This window comes from Cryptotermes secundus, unplaced genomic scaffold (genome assembly GCF_002891405.2).
Source record: "Cryptotermes secundus unplaced genomic scaffold, Csec_1.0 scaffold327, whole genome shotgun sequence".
Classification (NCBI taxonomy): Eukaryota; Metazoa; Arthropoda; class Insecta; order Blattodea; family Kalotermitidae; genus Cryptotermes; species Cryptotermes secundus.
In genome coordinates, this window is record NW_019720706.1 from 149,537 (window position 1) to 166,372 (window position 16,836).

The 16,836-nt window shown below is 41.3% G+C and overlaps 1 protein-coding gene across 1 annotated transcript in view; it reads left to right on the forward strand.

Moving 5' to 3' along the window:
• Nucleotides 1-16,836, forward strand: part of LOC111871617 (G-protein coupled receptor GRL101) — a 203,147-nt gene that overhangs the window by 58,464 nt on the left and 127,847 nt on the right. The window lies entirely within an intron of this gene.

Here is a 16,836-nt window from a genome sequence, read left to right on the forward strand (position 1 = left end):
GCAGTGTGTCCGAGATTAGAAAGTTGGAATATAAAGAAGAAATTTGAGGTCTTGAACATCGCAGAAAGTGACGGTGCATTGATTCTCTTTGCCATTGCCATGTTTCTATATCATTCTGTGTTTCTCAGTTCCCAAATCTGTAGATAGGAGCCGGTGATCCCATTCCATATCCCCAAGAAATCCCGACGTACCCCTCCCAGTTATATCCTCTGGGGTTCTGTTAAGGACATTCTGAAAGCTGGTAGGATGAGGTACAGAATTAAAGCTTGAGCAGCAGCGGTTACATCTGCAGTCGTGACTGTCTTGCTGTGTGCACGTCTGGGAATGGATTGTAGCGATTCATAATAATCATCTTGTCAACATACCGTGTTACTATTTTAAACTTCTTCCATTCATACTAAAACCAATATAATCCTGGTGTAGACTGATTCATATGTCAAACTTGATGTATTGAGCAATTCGTTTCTTTTGTGTGCGCTATTCTCTGCCATGTGTGTCTGTAAATATTTCGTTACAAAGCCCCGTACTCCTTTCTCTATTTTTGCGTAGTGTATAGCTTGAAAACGCTGTGTAAAATAACAAATTTTCGAAGTGGTATTGACAAGGAAGGATATTCATCGAAGAGAAAATGGTCTATCTGAGCATTAAATGTTTTCTGTTTTATTATTCTTTTCCTTAATATCCTTTCAGGAATGAATGTATGGAGACGCATTCGTGGGAGAAGATAAAAAGGGCTAAGTTGTCCCTGTGCTTAACTATTTGTTTTTTTAAATTCGTAATAGTGGGTGGTGGAGTCCAACTGGGTCCACTCGGCACGGTCCTATTGTAGCTTGCCCCGGGTGATTATGATGATGGAGAATTTGGTGGAATGAAGATTTGCAGGGGAAACCGAAGTACTCGGAGAAAACCCGCCCCAGCGCCACTTTGTCCACCACAAATCCCACTTGACCAGACTCGGGATCGAACCCGGGCCGCCGCGTTGGGAAGCCAGCGACTAACCGCTTGAGCTATGGCGCGGCCCTGTGCTTAACTAAGTAAACACTACTCCATGAAGGCGTATGGGGGAGTGAATCTATAGATCCATATTTCTTGACCTCGGCATTAGTTAGAGGTGAGTGGTCAGCTTCAAGCCCCAGCTGCTTTTCTTCCGGCGAACGAACACCAGGTACCCATTGGATTTCATGTGTCAAATGGGAAATAATTAAGCCAGAAATATGCGCGGAATTAAATTTGGAATTTGCAGCTCTAATTTCTGTAGGGCCCAAAAGTACCACGAAATTCATGATTAAATGATAATTATTTCTTTCACCGCATTTTGAACATTTAATACGAAGCGTAGAAAAGACGCTGTAGATTTTACGCGTAATGAAGTCAATAAATCAATTTTACGGTACGTCATTATCAGCGAGGTCAGTACGTGGGATTTGTGGGGTTTGCAATTGAAATGCCTCATACAACATAACATTCTTGCAACATTCAGAGCGACCGGCTCAGGAATCGAAGTAATTTTAAGATTATTACCTCAACAATTTGAGATGCTGCAGTGGTGTTATTACTGACAGGGTGAATTTAGGAAGTATGCCGTTGAGATGACCCCTGGGGAAATGATAGACTTACTGTGGTATATCTGCTGAAAGCCAGAATTGGGAAGCCAGAAGAGACAAACGTTGCTAGGAAACGGCTCGACAAACACGTCTGTCGCTAGGCAACGGGTCGATTGCCGTCACGCCATTGCTAGGCAGCGGTTCGCTAAGCAACAATTGAACAACAACAGTGGAACTATGTTTTTGTGCGGTTCTTGTTGAGATGTTGCCTCTAACAGAAATTTATACCAGGAATATTCTTAGAATATTTTGGGGGGTAAAGTGTAGCCGGAGCGTAGGGCTGACAACCTTGCCGCCATCTATGAGCCGATTGTCTAGAAAACGTGGGAACCTCAACATCTCACAACCCTATGGACCTCCACGACCTGTTACAGGGATACATTTACTTACTTTTTTACTTTACTTGCGGAGATGTTATAAGCAGGACAATTAAAGCAACGGTTTAGTTCTGTCTGTCAAATTTTCAAATCCTACATTAAGAAGTAATAGCGTCTCTTTCATCTAGGGAATTTTCGTAACCATTATATTGTTTTCCCTGTCATTAGATGAGGATGGCTGGCCTCCTACATTATGACGTCCATACCAAAAATAGTTCTGTTATGGGCACGGACATGTAAACACATAAATTTATCATGTCATTTGCCCACATCACCTTAGAACGAAAAGTAGGTTAAGTTAAGAATGTCGAATCGTACCAGAAGATAAATGGCTTAGAACTGTGGCAGACACAATGGATGATAGGGAAGAACAAATCCGTTACAGTCGTTAGTACTTCCCAGTAGATGGAACCGAGCTAGTTTTCCGATACTAGAGCCAAAGTGCTTAGCAATGCTGCCAAAGGAGACCACCCTTTGACATGATTAGGAGCTGTTCCATCCTTTCCTTAGTCTCTGGTCTCTTCTGTTATACTTTTCCATTCAGGTAGCTCCTCAGTTATCCTCACGAGGCTGAGTGGACACCGTTCCAAACCCATTATTTTTCAGAAAATCTGGTAGCGCCGGGAATCGAACCCGGAACCTCTGGATTGGTAACCAGGAACTCTGACCACTAGACCACAAAGGCGGTCATAGTTCGTTTGCGGACTAAAGCCGCTTTAAAAGTAATATATACGTATGGAATCTTGTCCAGAAGAACAACTAACTGCGGATAGAACACCCTGGTTTCGATTCCCTTCGTGAGCGTTCGAGTTTTTCTCTTTTAGGTAGCAAAAATTTCGAAACAAACTTAGTGGCTTTCTCGTTATTGTTTCTGTTTCTGTCGGTCTTTCTGTCTCCATGAGAAATCTTTGTTCCTAGTGAATAGGTTTTTGTGACGGTTGAGTTAGGGGAGTTTTTCTAGAACATTTGGGCTTATTTTAATTTTGGTTAATATTGGGCAAGTAGTGGACAATTTTCATGAAGCCCCAGATGCTTGCTTTATGAGTCTCTCGCTCTGTCTCCAATGGCGAGAGTACAATGTGGTTGCCATGGAAGCCAAGCAATGGCCGCCCTATTCATTAATTTTACAGCGATTCAAGACCTAAACAAAACAAGACGCAACAATTTCGCAATTTAAAATTATCACGACTCTCTGATATTAGTTACGAAGTGAAACGTCTTTCAGTTTCATTTCGTTGTTAATCTATTTTTTTTTTTACTTCTACAGTCTGAAGAGATGTATCTTTGGTGTGAAGCCTATTTTCTACTATTCCATTGGCGAGAGGGCACTGGTTTTATCAATATTTAAATTAAAAGAGAATATAAATAAGCTAATATAGCATTTTGATTGCATAAGGAGCAGAGAATAACTTAGACCGGTAGAAGTTTAGTGGACGAGACGTCGAGAGGAAATGTCAGAATGGGTATCAAATGTTTCTTTGTACGTACTTTATAAATTTTATTTCTCTTTTGCCTCGAAAATTGCTTTCGGTGTTATTATGAAATGATTACGGGGATGCAGAGTTAAGACTTGAAGCTGACCGTCTACCCACATCCACACACAGCGAGCGTTAAAGAGGAGACTCATACCCGCACCACACCCTCCTCTTGCTTTCTTCTTCAGTAGAGATGACTTCGATATATTTGGGCTTATGGTCCATGTGTGGTCGGTAATTTTCCTGGATTCTGCCTGCTTAAAAAAAAAAGTAAAGGTATCCCTGAGGCTTGTGAGATGTTGAGGCTCCCACATTATCTAGACAATCGGCTNAGTAAAGGTATCCCTGTAAGAGGCTGTGGAAGCCCATAGGCTTGTGAGATGTTGAGGCTCCCACATTATCTAGACAATCGGCTCATAGATGGCGGCCGTGCTTTACTCCCAAGGATATTCTTGGTACTCATTTCTAAGTCGACCCCAGGGCCATAGTGCGGCCCTGAAAATATCAACCACATCAACTGGAGCAGAATTATAAATCCTCATTTTCAATTCGGGATTCCCATTTTCATGGGATGACTCAATTTTTAACTTACTGTGATGAAACAAACACAACAGAATCACAGAAGGAACAAAACAGAAATTAGGAACGGAGAGGAACAGGTAGAAAGGAAAGAAAAATGGGAAAGCGACAGTGGTCGGTTGCAGTCTTCTGCAAATGAGCTAACGAGGGGCTGTTAATATCACGCCAAGGGTATCGGGGTGTACGTACCAGTATTGCGGCTACCACACCCCGTTCGCTCACGTGATCATCCTCTCATGTTATTGGTCGTCACTTGCTTTCTGATAACTGGCAGCCGTACTGAATTCCAGCGTACAGAAATCAATTGAATGAAGCGAGACCGAAAGAGAGAAGGAAATAAATCAAGTAAAAAGGAAATAAAGCAAAGGTAAGAGAAAGGAAAGGGAAAAAAATTAAATGAAGGATAAAAGGAAAATTGAAAGAAAAGTGCAGAAATTGAAGAAAGGAAATGCAGTTAATAATAAAACAGAGATAAAGAAAGGACAAATAGAAGAAGCAAAATTAAAATCAAGGATCAAGCGAGATGGATATGTAATGCAATTCATGAAAGGATAAACAGAAGCTCTGCCAAATAACACGTTTCAGGATTTAAAGCTAATATTTGTAAACGCAATGCAAATGCTGCAGGAGAGCTCTAGGAAACGCAACCTTTGAAGCATGGCGTAAGTTACTGGAAGACTAATAACACATCGAAGTTATTTTCGGTTTGGTTCATTCTGGTCCATCACGCTAGCAATATTATGAAAGGTTATCAACTCCACCCAGTGTGACTCATAAATGTTTTCTTCTTTCCTTTTTAATCTTTCGTCTTTGACGCGTTTCGGTCTGAGGGACCATCTTCAGAAGGATATATCAGTACAGGCGGAAACCACTATGTTATTGAAGAAAGCAGTCTTCTGGGATTTGGCACACAGTCTGCTTTTACCGGTTCTCACGGTCTCTTCGCTTGCAGATTTCTTATATTTTTTCTTCTACCCTGAAAATGGAGGCGATACGTTCCTCCGAAACGTCGGTTAACACCACATATACACGGTGCCAAATCCCAGAAGACTGCTTTCTTCATAGTCACCGCCGTGAAAGCCTCAAATCTTACACTATGTTACTGTATAACAGCACAGCATGGCCCGAACAACAGGACGACACTGAAGAGTCCTATTCATCAAACAACGGAACCACGAGGCGGTAGACACCCAACTTCCTTTAAAGAGAGGCAGTATAAAGATCATGAACCAAATTTGTTCTAGATTTTAATAAAGATTTTTAAACCAAATTTATAAGCAAACTAATTTTAATAATTTATAAATATTTTAATATATTCATGCACATCGCCATAGTTGTTAAAGCTTCAGATTGTATACTAATGACATCGTAATGATATTGTATGTATGTATTGATATTGACTAATCACATTGTAATAGTAGTTTACTCCTGTATTCATATGTCCTTCTGAAAGTGGTCACTGTGACCGAAACATGTCAAGGATGAAAGATTAAAAATGATAAATAAAACATTTATTAGTTACACTGGACGGAGTTGATAAACTTTCATAACATCAAAGTTATAATTTCAGATATACGCAGGAAACACGTTGCATACAATGTCGCGAAAAAAGGAGTTCGAAGATAGGACTATGATGTAGGGGGAATAAGATCACTTCGTAAAGAGATGTTTAATAGCAGCAATGTAATATTTTTTTTTAATTCGTTTATGGAAGGTGGGATCCAACTGGGTTCACTTGGCACCGCGGCCACTGATTGGCCTGTTATAGCCTGCCCCGGGTGATTATGGTGATGGAGAATTTGGTGGAATGAAGATTGGCAGGGGAAACCGAAGTACTCGGAGAAAACCCGCACCAGCAACAATTAACGGGCCCTTCCAGCAGCAGGAGGGATGACGTTGCAGTTACACTTAGTAATACTGTACGTTACGTAGATATTCACTGAAAGTGTGCAGCTGCACTGATGCAATGATCAGTCTTCTCACATCTGAATTAGCTCTACTGCTTGTCTTTCTGAACATAACATTTCCGAGAACTGAAGCTTCCAATTCATTACAGTCTCGTGCTTCTCTCATTACTTCAATTTTACGAGTCCCCTAGCTGACGAGGGTTCTAGTCCGAATGTGACATCGACCGAAATACTGCAGCCACATCTGGTGCGGTGTGGCATCGTCTGACGAATTTTATACCGTTTGTGGTCTGTGTGGAACGGAGTCCACTCAGTCTCGTGAGGATAACTGAGGAGCTATTTCAAAGAAGTAGCGGCTCCGGTAGAAAACCGAAATTAACGGCTGTGGGATCCGTTGCACTGACAACGCGAATACCTCTATCCCCTAAAGTTGGCACTAACTTCGCGGTCGCTCGGTCGGTATAGTTCGTTTGCGGACTACAGGCCACACAGTTCGCCTTTTGTTTTGTTTATGATGTGTGTTTCGTATTGTATACAGATAGTGGGTTTGTGGTATCGTCTTAATTTCTTGTGTCCTCTTGTGTATCATGTATTGAAGGTATATTTTTAGAGCCGTCAATGCAACAGTTGATTATAAAACCAATGTTAGAAGTTTGATAGTCGGTTTATTTACATCCCACTGCAGGTTTCGATTGCAGAGCTAGGAAAGTTCGAAGCTTACCTACACCACACACTAAGCACCCTAAACACACCATCTTCTGCCGCTTCTATATTGAAATCTTAATTACTATTAATATATACTATACTATTATTTAATTTATTTAAACTAGTAGACTTTTAGCACACTTAACTTCTAGCATGTTACAACACGTGTTATTTGAGACCTATCCCATACATAAAATTTAAATTAAAAAAAATTATTGTAACAGCGTTTTAAATTTAAGAAATGTATCAATATCAGTAGAAAATTCAATAAGTACAGACATCAATTAGTAGACTAACTGATGACCTCTTTAGATAGAAAGATATAAGAATGTCAGACATTTGAATATCGGTTTTATAGTGAATTGTGTTGACGGCTCTCAAATGTACCTTCAGCAATATCATGTCAATCCTTCCATGTGCCCGTTTTCTTCAATAAATAATATATAAGCGATAACATGATATTTATTAAAACTGATAGGAGTATCACATAATTAAACAATATATCAAAGTCTGACTTTAATTTCCCATTATTAATAATACCGTCAAGGTTACCGGTCATTGGATTTTTCAATTGACCTAATCGTTCCAGCCGCACTATGTCCCTGGGATCGACTTAGCCTCTAACCGAAATGAGTGCCAGGAATCTTCCTGGGGGTAAAGGGCGGTCTGAACGTAAGGCTGACAACCTTACCGTCATCTAGAAAATCTGGGAGCCTCAACGTCCTACAACCGTATGGGCCTCCACGGCCTGTTACAGGGATAGCTTTAGTTTTTACATGGATATCGTGTGAAGTTTTGTTTTTGAGCGACCACACATCACGTAACTAATGTTCTGAGATTTGTTTCCAGAATAATCCGAAAACAAAATATGAGTTTTTTATACAATGTGATAATATAAGAACAATATGGCAGACAGTCTTATGCGAGTATTAAGCTTTCGGTCTGTTTTCAGTTAACTAACGGAAGGATCGAATTATACTTGAGAGATTTGAATGGGGATAGATCGTAAGCACACGCATGTTTAGTATACCGTTTTTAATCAATCTTTTAAAGAAGTTAAAAACATGGCTCTGTTGCGAAGATTTGAGTTCGCGTGTGACGTCGGCAGATGGCAGTTATGTGTGCTACCAGTAAGGACACTGTTGCCCTCGGCACACTGTCGCTCTCCGTCCTGGAACAGTGCGGATAGAGAAGGAACGCCGATCGGTGACAAGGTTTATGTCAGCAGCTTATCCTAATTATCAGTTTAGTTTGCGAATGTAAACAGTGGGCTAAATATCAGTTCATATATGGCCTTCATTATTGGCCATTTCCACAAATTTTAATGTCATGTTGTTTCCATGAAAATATTTTGGTTGCATAGCAAGTAACTGAAGGCACATGAAACCCAATTTTTTTTTTCTAAATTGTTCTGATGATGGTGGATGACACACAGAATTACTGAGGTTTTGGTATCTTCCTTTCTCACCTGAAGACGGAAACAGATCCAGTTTCCGAAACGTTGTGTCCTCTATTACCTAAAATTCCGGACGATGGAAAAGTCCAAAACCCCAGTAATTCTGTGCCACAATTTTTTTCTTTTGATTTCGACGATGGTAGAACTTCCATCATCATTTGTGGACGTCGATTTATACATTCTGTCTCTATTTACATAACTAATAATGAATTTTACAGAGCTTTCTATCAGATGAGAATATTTACGTGAGTTACTTTTGATTATGTATGAGCAGAGGCAGAATGTTATGGTCTGTCTCACATGATTGTTGCCGATCGCACGAGGAGAGTTTGTACTTCGGAAGTTTGACCAATAATTCCTCCTCTCAGCGACACAGCACTCTGTTCCCTAAAGCTGTCGAGCATTATTGACCAGTGTTGACTCTGCTTTGCTTGTCTATGGTTCTGCTTTAGAGTTCCCCGCGTCTCCTTCACCTCCAGCTCCCAAGCGTTTTGTCTCCGAAAGGCAAACGCTTAAGTAGGAGCGGAGTGCGGGGTAGGTTCTCTGAAGTAACTTTATGTGAGTTCGGAGTATGAACCAAAAGTTACAGAACCTTGGAAGCCAGGTCTTTCATATGGCTTCAATTTGTGCCAGAAATAGTAGACGTAAATTTTGTTTAATGTTGATAGGCTTATTATAGCTCTCGAGCGCATGCTCTGGCGGGAAGTATGCGCTTCTCTGCTTTACTTCATTTACGTACATTCTAACTATACTCTCAATATCTCAGATTATCCAGGTGATAAGTTCTAGAAATAATGTGCAAGGAAGGGATTGTGGCCTAATTTAAGAAAATTTCCCCCCACAATATTTGCTTGTCACTCACTCATGAAGCTGAGCCCTTCTTGAGAAGTCGCCAATTGTGCAGCTACTCAAGAACTTCCCAGCATTTTGTGAAACCCCGAAGGTTCATTACCGTGTTCACAAATCCCTCCACTGGTCCCTATCCTAAGGAAGATCTTTGCTTCTAGGACTGATAAAAGAGACCACTGGGAAGACCAAGACGTAGGTGGGCAGGCAGTATTAAAATGGATCATAGGGAAATAGGATGGGAATATAGGGATTGGATTTGTCTGGTTTAGGATAGGGACCAGTGAACACGGTAATAAACGAAGAAAGCAGTCTTCTGGGATCTGGCACCGTGTATATGTGGTGTTAACCGACGTTTCGGAGGAACGTATCGCTTCCATCTTCAGGGTAGAAGAAAAATATAAGTAATCTGCAAGCGGAGAGACCGTGAGAACCGGTAAAAGCAGACTGCAGACAGTCTCCGCTTGCAAATTTCTTATATTTTTTCTTATACCCTGAAGATGGAGGCGATACGTTCCTCCGAAACGTCGGTTAACACCACATATACACGGTGCCAAATCCCAGAAGACTGCTTTCTTCATAGTCACCGCCGTGAAAGCCTCAAATCTTACACGGTAATAAACCTTTGGGTTCCAACGGGTGTTTGTTTATCCGCCTGTTGCACAGCAACAGCTGTACTCATTGTCCGTTTCGAGGTCTCTGCCCAGGAACAGGTCTATGTGCCACAGTGTACATATCGATTCTCATAAAGATTGTTTCAGGCATTCAGACGTTGTTAGGGGGATACACATACGGTGATCTCATAACCAAACTTTTATTTTCTCAAAAGAAGGACAGTAGGCTAAAAATGTAGAACATGTCTGGGTAGCTAGCCTACGGATGGAGAATAGAACCTGCTGTTGCTCGTCTGTCAATTAATTCTGGCACAAGGTCTATTCTCCTGAAGTGGTGGGAGCAGTCGAAGCGCAAGCGGCAGCTCGTGAGAGCTGCCCGTTCTTAATCTCGGTCGGACTTGGGGTCTTGGTGGTTTCTCTCTATATCCAGGCAAACGGCAGAGTAGCTTGAAGTAAGTCAATACCGCTTGCACTTGCTCTTTCAGTTTCACGAAATGCAACCATCTTTTCTGTCAATCGACGTTACTGAATATTCAACGGTCCATCCCTCTGAAATTCCTGAAATGATTTCGAAGATATCTGGCATTTCGTTCTACATGTAAAATTTATTAGGCGAATCTGGAAAGTAAGCAGAACAATAACTCAGCATGAAAATGGCAGGAAGGAGAGCTTTGTGCCGGATTCATGCTTGGCTTACTCTTGGACCCTGAAGATGGAAGCAATAACTTTCTCCGAAACATCTACCGCCTTTCGTGGGACTACACGGCGTTATATGTAATAATTTGGAACTCTTCGCAGGCATCGCAGCGAAAACCTCAAATCCAAGGAATCCAATTTTCATTCACGTGACTCGATTATAACCACGACACCAAACGAGGCTGAGAGAGATGAATATTGATTTGCTTAAGAATGGAACTCTTCAGTACCTTAAATTATAGTTCGCATTATGTTTGTGCCGATCACAGTGGCCGCACGGTCTGACGTGGATTCGAATCCCGTTCGAGGCATTGATGTCTGTATGTAGCGGTCTTGCGATAGGGCTGATCCCCCGTTCAAGGAGTCATACCGACTGCCTGAGATTAAGAAACTGAAGTGGAACAAAGCGTTTCACGGATGTCCTATGCTCCAAGTGGGAGCAACAGGAGTAGATGGATGGACGGCCAATGTTTGTAATCTTAATTTGAAATATTTTAATCGTCAATATTTAAGTATTACTTTTTTTATTATTGCTAGTTTGGTGGGACTAAGTCCCTTGTACTGCGACCACTTCTGGCCTATTGTACCAGCCCCAGATGATAGGTGAGGGTGATTGTGGAGCAGTTGGTGGGATGAATATTGGCAGGGGAAACCGAAGTACTCAAAACCTGCCCCAGCGCCACTTTGTTCACCACAAATTCCACTTGACCAGACCCCGGGATCGAAACCGGGCCGCCGCGTTGGGAAGCCAGCGACTAACCGCTTGAGCTATGGCGTGGCCCGAATATTTAAGTAACTACAATACTCTAATTGAATAAGATTTTTCTTAAGAAACTGACACTGGTTTAGTTGGTAAAGGAATTTCGTATCACGGAAGCGATGGTTTGTCATAGTTTTCACTAGAAGCCACTGTTTTCTTTTATGCTCAGTTAGTTGAATCCAGCCCATCACACTCACACAACCTGTTTCTTGAAGATCTACGTTTACATGTCCCCCCCCTCAAATCCACACCCGGTTTCCCCGAATATTCTTTTCCCTTCAACGTTTCTTCTCAGTATTCTGTATGCATTTCTCGTTTCCTCCCATACGCAGTCCATGCTCAGACCACTCGTCCTGCTTGATTTTATCGCCCAAATAATACAAGCCGTGAAATTCTTCATCGCTGTCTTTCTCCTTCCGTCCCAGACACAATATTCCCCTTAGCACCTCCTTAGCGAATTGCAAGGGGATTTATTGCTAATTATATGCAATGAATTGATCTGATTAATTTTGCTAAAAACGTAATTATTAAGATTATTAAACTGTGCGAAATAGCAAAGAATATACTTAGATTATATTTATTCTCTTTAATTATTGGAATGAACATATTCACTTTTGTCTACAAATGCTTGAATTGCACGGACAGATAAAAGTGGCGGGAGACATGACAGCTAATGCATCTATAAGCCGATTTGCGGAACAGCTTACACGTTACGGTGTTATTTAAACTAAGGAATGGTTTACTTGAAAAAAAGAAATATAAATTGATCCCCTGTTTTTATAGAATAATGCGCTTATTGTGTGTGGGTGTGTTTTTATGAAGAATATTTGGTGTATACAAGGTTTAAATATGATGAATGACAGTTGATATGTTTATGCACTATTTGAGAAAACAGATGGTGTTGGATCAGGTTATTCAGTGATTCAGCAGACTTCTTGCAGTCGTCAAGGTTCATATTATTTTGTGCCAACTATGAGTGTATCTGTGGTCTAGTGGTCACAGTTCCTGTCTACAGATCCAGAGGTCCCGGGTTAGATTCCCGGCGCTACCAGATTTTCTGAGAAGTAGTGGGTCTAAAGTGGGGTCCACTCAGCCTCGTGAGGATAATTGAGGAGTTATTTCAAGGAAATAGCGGCTCCGGTCTAGGAAAGCGAGGTTAACGACCGTGGGGATCCGCTGCGCTGACCGCGTGACACCCTCTATCGGCAAATTTGGCACTAACTTCGCCGACAAGCGGCGGTCGCTCGGTGGGTATAGTTCGCTTGCGGACTACAGGCCGCGGAGTCCTTTTTTGTTTCATGAGTGTATTATTGGTGCAATCATCTTTCTTAATTTATGAGTAATTTCTTAGAATACGTATTTAAAAAAAACATTTACAGAAATTTCTCCCTGGCCATCGGTCCTCCGGGAAAATCCAAAAATTAAGCTGAGTGGGAAAGGTCAGGTCCTCCCAAGTGCTCACATATAAACATCAAAGTTTAAGGCCAAGCTGATATATTTGTTTTACTTAGAAAGTATTATCCGTTACGAATTTGTTCTTGTAAAACAGAGTCAACCAAGCATTCTGCCTTCTAATTTTGAAAATTTTGCGTCACGGCATTTATCTAAAACAAAACATCTTTTTAATCTCAAATGGAATTTACATCGTGAAATTCTCCATATAGAGTAAGCCTTCTTTCTGAAGAAACGATATTAATCCCGGAAACACCAGTTTTGCTACATCCACGCTTCTTGACTGATTTTATCATCTTCTTTAAACAAAAATAATCTTCTAATTGATATTATTTCGAACAACTGAATGCGTTAAGAGTAACTTGACAACAACAGGCAAAAAGGATTTGCGAAAATAATTTCAAGGGACGTCTCTGACTGTGGCAGTGGCGTTGCTTGCTTCTACAAACTCAGAAGGGACAGTGTCCGTGTACTTTGAAGATGTTGACCTTCACTGAAGTTTGGCGACAGTACAGTATCAGTTCGGTTATTTAACTCTCAGACTCCGTATAATGTAACTCAGAGAGAATTTTTCGATACTCGCTCTGTTTCTGTTTGTTTCATCTTGAAACGCGAGGAACAAACACCTTCAGAGCCCGTAGGCAGCTGCGATAAAGTAAACAAACGCTCCCTTCTGACGTGCATAGGCATTCCTGTGGAAATGTGATCATAGTGCCACAAAGACACTGAAGGTGAAGAGCTGCACAATTCTCAAACACCCGCCCATCTTGTCTCTCACTTTCAAGTAACACAGGGAGTCACATTTGTGTGGCGGTGCCTTCTCGTAGTGTTATATGTGTTTTTCTTTCATTCTTTCTTGGGGGGGGGGGATGAGGCTGGGTCGATTTGGTACGTGGCCCACTAATTGGGCTATTTTACCAGCCCCGGCTGATAGATGATGAGTTTGGAGCAGTCGGTGGAATGAGAATTGGCACGGGAAACCGAAATACTCAGAGAAAACCTACCCCAGTTCCACTTTGTCCACCACAAATCCCACACGACCAGAACTAAGCTTGAACCCGGACCGCAGTAGTCAGAAGCCGGCGACTAACCACCTGAACTATGGCATGGCCCTGTTATAAATGTCAGTTGAACCGGAAGGTTGTCGCTGCAGGAAGTTTTGTACAATTACTGCCTCTGAATCCGCATGTATTTCCAATTAATCTTTATGCCACGTAAATATCCTCCTTTCAATGGTACGTAATGAAAATTGACTTGTTACTGTTGACTGTGACTGACAAATGACAGACCCATCCTCTCGTCAGAGACAGCGCCTCACACGGAAAATGTATTTGAGAACGTAGGACAGTGACTGTTCGGGCCCCAGTAAGTGCAAGAGTGTAGCTTACAGCTGGAATGGTGTCTCCTCAGGAGAGTTATTTGGGTTATGCTCAGGTATAGGTAAAGTTTCTTTATTTATTATTATGCTTCTTTACAATCTACGTCATTGCAGAGTATTAAGTAAATGTGCTTTAGGTGGTTTGCTTGCAAGGGAAACATCCAGTGATGTTTCTCCTACATGCAGTCTGTTTCATTGATTGATGATGTCTTGGGGCCGTGTTCTGTTCAGTCTTCTTATCACTGGACCGTTGGTGTATAGCTCTTCTATTAATATGTTGTCATGGTTTTTGTACCTTTCAGCCATTACTAGTATTTAATTTTTGACGAAGCGTATCTTTAGATCGTTGTGGAGTGTAAGGTTGCTCACATACCATGTCGCGTCTGCAATTGCCCTTAGTGTTTTTGATTGGAATCTCTGGATGAGATTTATTGTCGACTTCTTTGCACATCCCTAGAGTTAGGTAGAGTTAAGCTCTGGTCTCAGGTCGTTAACAGGCCTCGCTCCTGCAGGACAGAATGGAGCTTTTGCTACCAAACTTGCTCTAACACAATCACAGTTTCCCTCGAGATATTTATTGTTCACTTTGAAGTATAATGGCGCAATTTAGTTACTTTAACTTGCTTAAATAATCGCACTTTAATACCAAAGTTGTTGTATTGTTAGTGCTTTTCAATAACTTACTTCACTTTAATTTACTAAGCGAAACTTATATAAAGTTTAACAATGGACAATTTGTAACTGTAACTTTATGTATGATGGCATGACGTAGGTTTGTGTCCACAAACTTCAGACGTTGGAAGATGACTGCTCTGGTAAAGGAGCTGTTGGAATTAGTGAGCTTCTCCGAAGCCAAACTTCCAAGAAAAAGCTCCTCCGTAAAACAGGCCTTAGTTAGTTAGTTAGTTAGTTATTGGAGAGGGTGGGTTTCCCCATGCACTGAGACCTGTATTGGTCCATTGTGCTTCCCTCTATGATTTCTACCAGTCGCTATATCCAACCTGTACTGGTGCTTACCATCAGTCCCGCCCAGCCAGCGAGACCGGCTCTACTAGCTGAGAGGTATCTATAATGCTTCCCCCATCTACCGGAGGTATTAGAGACTGCTGTTGGGCGGGAAACGTCCGTTAATTTGGCTCAGTGACCTCCTTTGGAGATATGAAGTTCTTTTACGTGCCGTAAAGCTACGACACGGGACCCACGGCTTAAAGTCCCTCCCGGAGGACTTGTTCCCTGAATTTTTCCGCCCTTAAAAATTCGACGACCTCCGCCGGGTATTTGAACCCGCGTACTACGAGTCATGAGGTGGGAACGTTACCTCTAGACTACGGAGGCCGCTAAAACACGCCTTACTGGGCCAGTTCAAAATTTGTGACTACACCAGAAATTTAAATTTCTCAATTATATTGATTTCCTGAGCGATTTTAGTCCTTAAAGTTTCAACGGTAGTTTTGACAGCAGCGTGATATATAATCAGCTTGGCTTGGGTATTTTGCCGACCAACTTTTAGTTTATAGCTTGTACTAGCTGCCAAATCTCAGATTAGCAAAGACATGCCGCTGTAGCTAAAACAGCTAAATTTCCAGGAAAAGTAGCAGATGGTACATCTTGTCCACACAGGACAGATAAATGATAAATGATTAATTTAAAACTAATTACATTGCACATGCTGGATTATTTGCCGGTCACGGTGACCGCGCAGTCTAAGGCATGAACTGTCTTCGCTCGCTTGAACGCTGGGATCGTGGGTTCGAATCCCACTCAAGGTATGGATGTGTGTATTATGTGCGTTTTTTCTGTGTTTGTGTTACCCTGTGTGTAGGTAACGGCCTTGCGAGGGGCTGATCCCCTAGAGTAGATCAGATTTTTGGTGAGAGTTATAGCCCTAAATTGTCTTTCTTCATTTTAAACATTACTAACACAAGGCACAAAAAATTGAATGTAAAATGGGTATGTCATATCTGTAAGGGTCTTTCACCTTCGGAAACGCTTTAGGGATTTTGGTGAAATTTGGTATTTGTGCATGACTAGAGACTTCGTGGCCAATTTCTTTCTTCAACCTAATTGAATTGAATTTATATTCGAGTGAAGGTTATATCAAGCAATGACCGATTCCTTTAATTGAATAATCGAAGAAAGTCGAAGACCTGCATTTCGTAAAACTTGTAACTAACTCAATGTAATCGAGTCCTTCTTGAGAAGCCAACATTTATTCAGCCACTCAAAAAAATTCCCAAATTTTATGTAACCTGAAGATACATTACAGCCTTCCATAAGGCATATCAGTGGCCCTTATCATAAGCCAGATAAATCCACTCCAAATACCCACCTTAATTCTCTATGATCCATTTTAATATTATTCTCACACCTACGTCTGCGTCTATCTAGGTGACTCTCCTACAAAACTCTTCTATAAATCCTCTTATCTTACTATAGGATTCTGACGATGGTGTATAACACACAGAGATATTGGGTTTTCGGACTTTATCCATCGTTCTGGTTTTAAGATAACTAAGAAAAACACGACGTTTCGGAAACTGGATCTGTTTCCATCCTCAGGTGTGGGAAAACACCTATTCTGTTGGGTCCCTTAAAAACGTCGTGTTTTTCTTAGTTATCTTAAAACCAGGACGATGGATAAAGTCCGAAAACCCAATATCCCTCTTACCTTCCACGCATGCTACATTTCCTATCAGCTCATCCTCCTTGACTTGATCATTGTAATTTTATTTCGCGAAGAGTAAATGTTATGAAGCTCATCATAATAATTTTTTTCCAGTCTCCCATTCTTCTTTCCCTCTTGGGTCCAAACGTTACCTTCATCGCCGTGTTCTCAGACACCTTCTTTCTGTGTTCTTCCCTTAATATCAAAGACCAAATTTCACGTCCACACAAAACTGGGGGCAAAATTATATTTTTGTATATTTTAATCTCTGCAGTTTTACACTGCAGACGAGAAGAGTACAGTCTCTGAACAGAATGGCAGC